We start from the raw sequence: 7,113 nt of genomic DNA on the forward strand, positions 1-7,113 counted from the left end.
CTGAACATTTATTGAAGACTACATCTGAAACTAATGGTGTACTGTAAGTTGGCTAATTGAATTTAAATTAAAGAATAAAAGACCTCGAATAAACAATCCTAAACATTTGTATGGAACCACTAAAGATACTGAACAGCCAGTGCAATGTGGAAACGAAAAACAAAGCTGGAGGACTCACAATTTAAGATTTCAGGTTATACTACAAAGCTGCAGTCATCCTAACAAGACAGTACGGCACAAAAATAGACACAGCGACCAAAGGAACAGGATACAAGTTCAGACAGAAACCCACAATTATGTGGTCCATGAATCTTCCACAAAGCAAGCAACGATATCAAAAGGGAAAAGGACAGTCTCTACAACAAATGGTGTAGGGAAAACTACACAGCTACGCCCAAAAGAATGAAATTAGACTGTTTTCTTACACAATACAGACAAACACAAAACAGTTTCAAGACCTCAATATGAGACCTGAATCCATAAAAATCCTACAGGAGGGAAGACAGTAACTTCTTGACATGGACCATACCAACGTTTTTCTAGACTGTCTCCTGAGGCAAAGGAAATGAAAGCAAAAATAAACTATTGGGAATACAGCAAAATAAAAAGTTTCCACACAGCAGAAGAACAATGAAAACGTAAAAGTAATAAGACAACCTACTCAAAGGGAGAAGATATTTGCAATGATCATATGCAATAAAGGGATAGTGTCCAAAACATATAGAACTGATACTACCTGAACCCAAAAAAACATATAATCCAGTTAAAAAATAGGCAGAAGACATGGACAGACATTTCTCCAAAGAAGAGATACAAATGGCCAACAGTCCCATGAAAAGATGTTCACCATCACGCATCATCAGGAAAATTTAAATCCAAAGGACAATGAGGTATTACATCAAACCTGTCTGAATGGCTAATATCAAAAGCACAAGAAAGAGCAGCTGTTGGGAGGATGTGGATAAAGGGGAATCCTCGTGAACTGTGGGTGGGAATGCAAACTGTGGAAAACAGTATGAAGGTTCCTCAAAAAATTAAATACAGAACTACTCTACGATCCAACAATCACTCTACTGGTATTTCCCCAAAGGCTAGGAAAACAGTAACTTAAAAGGATACGTGCACCCTATGTTTCTTGCACCATTATTTACAATATCACAATATGGAAGAAACACAAGTGTCTGTAGAAAAATTGACAAATGAGATGACAGATGTGTGTATTCACACACACACACACACACACACACACACACACACACACACACACAATGGAGTATTACTCAGCTTGAAAAAGAATGAAACCTTGCCATTTGCAGCCACATAGATGGAGCTAGAGAGTATTATCCTAACTGAAATCAGTCAGTCAGAGAAAGACAAATCCCAAAGGATGTCACTCTTATGGGGAATTTAAGAAACAAACAAAAATAAATAAATAAAAGAGAAAAAGGAGACACACCAAAATACAAAGTCTTAACAAGAGAAAACAAACGGATGGTTACCAGAGAGGAGGTGAATAGAGGGATGAGTGAAATAGATGAAGCAGATTAAGAGGACACTTTTCTAGATGACCACTGAGTAATATATAGAATTACTGAATCACTCTATTCTACACCTGAAACGAACGTAACACTGTATGTTAGCTCTACTGGAATTAAAATAAATTTTCTAAAAAAAATTTTCTTTCAGGAACCTTTTTGAAAAAGCTTTTCCTGTGCAATGTGCATAAGCCCTACTTGGGAGGATTCAGTCTACAAAAATTATTCACTCTATGCCTCGAATTCGGATTTCACTGAGTTCTTACCGTGGATCCCAGGCCACGGGAGCCATAGTCCTTTTCTGTCCAGGCTCAGGACCTATGCATTCAAGATTAGAAGTAGAGACACATGTCACTTCACAGTCCAGAAAGCTATTATTGTTTCTGTTTCAGTGTGAGAGAGTCACAGACTTTGGGACAGGTTTCAGAGCAGGTTTATTATGGATCCTGGATCTCTACTTCAATGTTCATTGCCTGGATCCATTTGGCTAATAGGTTCCCTGTGGATGGGCTTGCTCCCAAGCACATATATAGAAGATGCAAAGGTGGGTGGGCTTGGTGCGGGACAGGAAGAAGACCAAAAGTAGACAAGGGTTCGACCCCTCCCCTGATCCAGGAACTGCTACAGGAGAGGGTACGGGAGGTAGAATCCATGCGAAACTCCAAGGTCGCCAGCTGAACTCAGGAGGCATAGGTCAAGGGATCTGGAGATGCAGGGGTTGAAGGCTGCTCTGAGCTACCTCTGGGAGGAAGGGAGGGAAGGAATGAGAAGGAGACACTGCCTGCCCCTGGCCCATGCCAGCTGCCCACCACTCCGACACGCATCCGTCTACACAGCTGACACAGCCTGGGCTCAGGATGGGCTGGCTCAGATCCTTCAATCCTCAGTGGGACAGCTGGCCCCAGGGCTCAGAGACATGCTGAGGGAGATGAGAGGGAAAGCTGTCCCACCCAGGTCATCCCCTCCTTGAGCAGACAGCCCTTCAGAACTGCTTAAAAAAAAAACCCACTAATGGGGTTGAAAGACATGCCATGGATGAACTAAGGGTTAGAGATATGTAAAATAACATTCATTTTTAAGTTCAGAGCTGTCATCTCAGGAAGTGGGGAGAGCTTCCCTGAAGAAGACTGAGGGGAGGGCAGGCCATGCTGAAAAGGGAGACATGGCTCTCCTGATTGGGGACCTGCAGCCCCCTTCCAGGGCAGGGCATCATCCTCAATCACATGAGATCCATGAAAGTGTTCCATCAGGACCAGATGTTTGTCTCGAGAAGGCTACCCTGGCATCGGACTGCACAGGGCACCAGGGACGAGGGCCAGATGGAGGACGGACAATACCCCGGAGGCCATGGGGCAAGAGCAGAGGCACATGACCTTGAAGATGATGATGAAAAGCAGGAGGTGGCAGCATGGAGCCGGCCCGAAAGTGCCATGGGAGCAGTGCCCACAGCTACACTGACTGGGTGCCTTCTGTGCCTGGTGTGGCTGACTTCTGTGGGCTCCAGACTAGTCCTGACTGCAACTCTAGGAAGTGTGTATCACCCCCGGCCTCCTCTCCCCTTGCAGCTGCTAGGAATCACGATCAAAGACCCTGGTCAGCTTTCGTGGAAACCAAGCAGTGGCTCCCCCGCACGCTGCACCTCTGGTGGTGGTCCAGTGCGACCCTCGTGTCTGGCCAGACACTGATGTCTACCTGTCTCCACACAAATCCACAGACAGGAGGGTGTCCCTGAATTCCACAGCACCTGATGAGACAGATCCACAGAACCCAACACCCAGTGGGTCACCTGGGACCTCAAGTGTGGTCATGGAGCTCACCATACCCTATTTCTGTCACTTCCCACAGAAAGCCTGGTTCTGATCCCCCACAATACCATACATCCTGGTTGCTGACCTGGGGTCATTGCATGAACTCACATGGCACATTTCTTTTAAAGATTGCTATGCCTACACCTCCTAGAAAATATTTCTAATGAAGTACAAGTCCATCAGGACTACGGTGTGAATGGTAGCACACAGCCTGCATGGTAGTAGTCAGTAATTCTAACAAGGGTTAACCCCAACCCCCATCTCACAAAACCTTCCTCCGTCCCCACGGAACTCATGGTCTGCCCCAGGAAAACCCTCCAGGAAACAAACCTTTCATCTGAATGCTCTCTTCACCTTCTGCTTCAAATCTTGTCCAACCACAGTGATATGAAACTAGAAATCAGTCTCAAGAAAAAAATGGGAGAGTCAAAAATAGGTGGAGATTGGGGGGCCTGGGTGGCTCAGTCTTAAGGATCTGCCATCAGCTCAGGTCGTGATCCCAGGATCCTGGGAACTAGCCCAGAATCAGGCTCCTTGCTCAGTGGGAAGCCTGCTTCTCCCTCTCCCAACCCCTGCTTGCATTCCCTCTCTCGCTGTCTCACTCTCTGTCAGATACTAAAATAATCTTAAAAAAAATATGTGGAGATTTAACAACATGCTACTGAACAACCAACAGTCAAAGAAGAAAAAAAATTAGAATTACCTGGTCACTGATGAAAAAGACAACCTACAAAAACTTATGGGACGCAGCAAAAGTAGCTCTACTGGGGACCTTCATAGAAATTCAAGTCTTCATCAATCCATGAGAATGCTCTCCAATAAACAACCTGATTTATGTGGTAAAGAAGTAGAAAATAAAACAACAAAGCCCCAAATTAGTAGAAATAAGGAAATAACAAAAAGGAATGCATAAATAAATCCAACAGAGACTAAAAAGACAAAAAAATAAAAACCATGAAAATGAGAGCTGCCTTTTTTGGAAAGATAAACAAAACTGTCAAACTTAGCTAGACTAACCAAGAAAGACAGAGGACTCGAATACAATCAGGAAAGAAAGATAATGGATTCCTGTATCATATCAAAATCAAAAGAATTCTTCAAACATAGACACAACAACTTCTTGCAAGATAGGTCTCTAAAGGCAAAGGAAATAAAAGCAAAAATGAACTATTGGCACTTCATCAAGATAAAAAGCTTCTGCACGGCAAAGCAAACAATCAACAAAACAAAAAGGCAACCTATGGAATCAAAGAAGATATCTGCAAATGATATTACAGATAAAGGGCTGGTATCCAAGATCTATAAAGAACTCCTCAATCTCGACACCCAAAAAATGGGCAGAAGACACAAAGAGATACTTCTCCAGAGAAGACATACAAATGTCCAACAGACACATGAAAAAAGGCTCCACATCACTTGCCATCAGACAAATACAAATCAAAATGACAATGAGATACCACCTTACACCAGTTAGAATGGTTAATATTAACAAGGCAGGGGGCACCTGGGTGGCACAGTGGTTAAGCGTCTGCCTTCAGCTAAGGGCGTGATCCTTGCATTATGGGATCGAGCCCCACATCAGGCTCCTCCGCTAAGAGCCTGCTTCTTCCTCTCCCACTCCCCCTGCTTGTGTTCCCTCTCTCTTTGGCTGTCTCTATCTCTGTGGAATAAATAAATAAAATCTTGAAAAAAATTAACAAGACAGGAAATAAAAAAAAGTCACAGAGGATGTGGAGAAAGGGGACTAGCATCAAAGTAAAGTGATGGAATTCCTGACACTCAGAGGATGGACAATTGACCTCAAACTACAGTACAATTTCTAGGCATCATTCGGTCTTCTGAAGGCAGACAACTACCATACCCCTTCCTACACCACACAGGTTGCTTCCCAACCCCTACCATAAAAGAAGAAGATGAGAAAAAGATAGAACTAGTAAGAAATAGCAAAAATCACATGTGGGAATTTTCCTGAAACACACTGATCACATAACTAGTGTAAGGAAGTGTAGGGAACTGACAAGGACAGAGAATCAAGGGGTACTTCCTTGGGAAATGCTGTCTGAAATCGTCACACGTTGGTACCAGCTAATGAGGGCTCTGAGCATACCCTAGGGTTTGCTCACAAGGGTCTGCAACACCATCGCTGAGGACTGAAACTCTTCAAGACCTCAAAGCTTGCCTGATTGACTATTGGACTAAGACATTCCCATGTTCTGAAAACAGATACCAACTCATTGAAAGGATCACCTGGGCTCTCTCGGAGGCCCTACAAGAAGCTGAACCATTCACTGAAAATCAATTACACACACACACGCACGCACACACACTCACACACACACACACACACACATCTGTCATTTCACCAATTACTTAAACGTTCAAGGTTCTTCCTACCTTTTCTTTTTCACATTGATATTTATACTCACATGAAATGTCATCATTTCTAATGAACACTGATGTCAAAATAGAGATCCATTGACACAATATTCACAGAATGGAACTTCCCTGCTGTAAGTTTCAATATAGCGTTTTTTAAAGTTCATATATATTTTAGGTTTTTGGTAACTTATACAGGAGAAGATCAGCATTGAAAAACTCTGAATACTGACAATGAGTTTTAAGCCTAGAGAACAAAAATTGTCCAATTTCATAGATAATAAGGAACCAAAGGGAAAGCATGGAAGCTGTAGTTGAATAATTTTACACCTATGCATCCTCTATTATTCTACTACCGAGGGGCGTGTTTTATTACCACTATACATGCATCAATTGTCTTCCACGTGCACCTGCACAGGTATAATGAATTACTACAGTAGAATGAAATGCCTGGGAACTACTTGGCGGCATCTATAATGAACAATAAAATTTCAATCTTATATTTGGTGAACTTCCACTGTCTGTCCCTTTAGACAATGGACCCTAAACAGAAGGGGGAATGAACCAGGAGAGACTATGGACTCTGGGAAACAAACTGAGGGCTTCAGAGGGGAGAGAGGTGGGGATTGGGATGGGCCAGTGATGGGTATTAAGGAAGGTACATATTGCATGGAGCACTGGGTGTTATATGCAAATAATGAATCATGGAACACTACATCAAAAACTAAGGAAATACTGTATAGTGACTAACATATCATAATAAAAAATTATTAGTAGAAAAAAATTAAAGGTAAAAAAAAACCAATACAGCTTTTCTGTTTCAAGAACAATCACAATTGAGAAAAAACTAACTTCCAATCCCTAAAGCAAAACACAGACCAAGTTCCATTTCACTCCCCTTTATTCACATTCTCTGTGGGTTCTAAGCTATTTCCCTACCTCCTTTCCTGCTGAGCAGGGAACCCAGGCTTGATCCCACAACCCTGCGATCATAACCTGAGCCAAAGGCACATGCTTAACTGGCTGAGCCAGCCAGGAGCCCCAGTGATGTTTTTCTTAAGCAAAAGGACACTTTCTCACGATGCCTTCACATGACTTCACATGGTACCAGAGACCTGCATTTGCTTCTAGGAGGTTGCAGATGAAGGCAATTGCAAACTCTCACAGTGGTTTATCAAATACAATGACCTGCCTGGTCACAGTGAAACTCTTATGAGCCCACGAGAGGGTGCTGTGACACTCAGCTGTGGCTGGGCTGGCACAGAGAACCAAATCCATTTCCCTGCCTGATGTCTGTGAGGAACAGATGCCCCCACTGTGAATGAGACCCTTCCACTGAGCTGTCGAGAGATGGCCATCCTCACGGAGGATGAGGATAAAGGACAATGCCTGAG

The sequence above is a fragment of the Ursus americanus genome, chromosome 4 (assembly GCF_024610735.1).
Source record: "Ursus americanus isolate L20-20 chromosome 4, mUrsAme1.1.p, whole genome shotgun sequence".
Lineage (NCBI taxonomy): Eukaryota > Metazoa > Chordata > Mammalia > Carnivora > Ursidae > Ursus > Ursus americanus.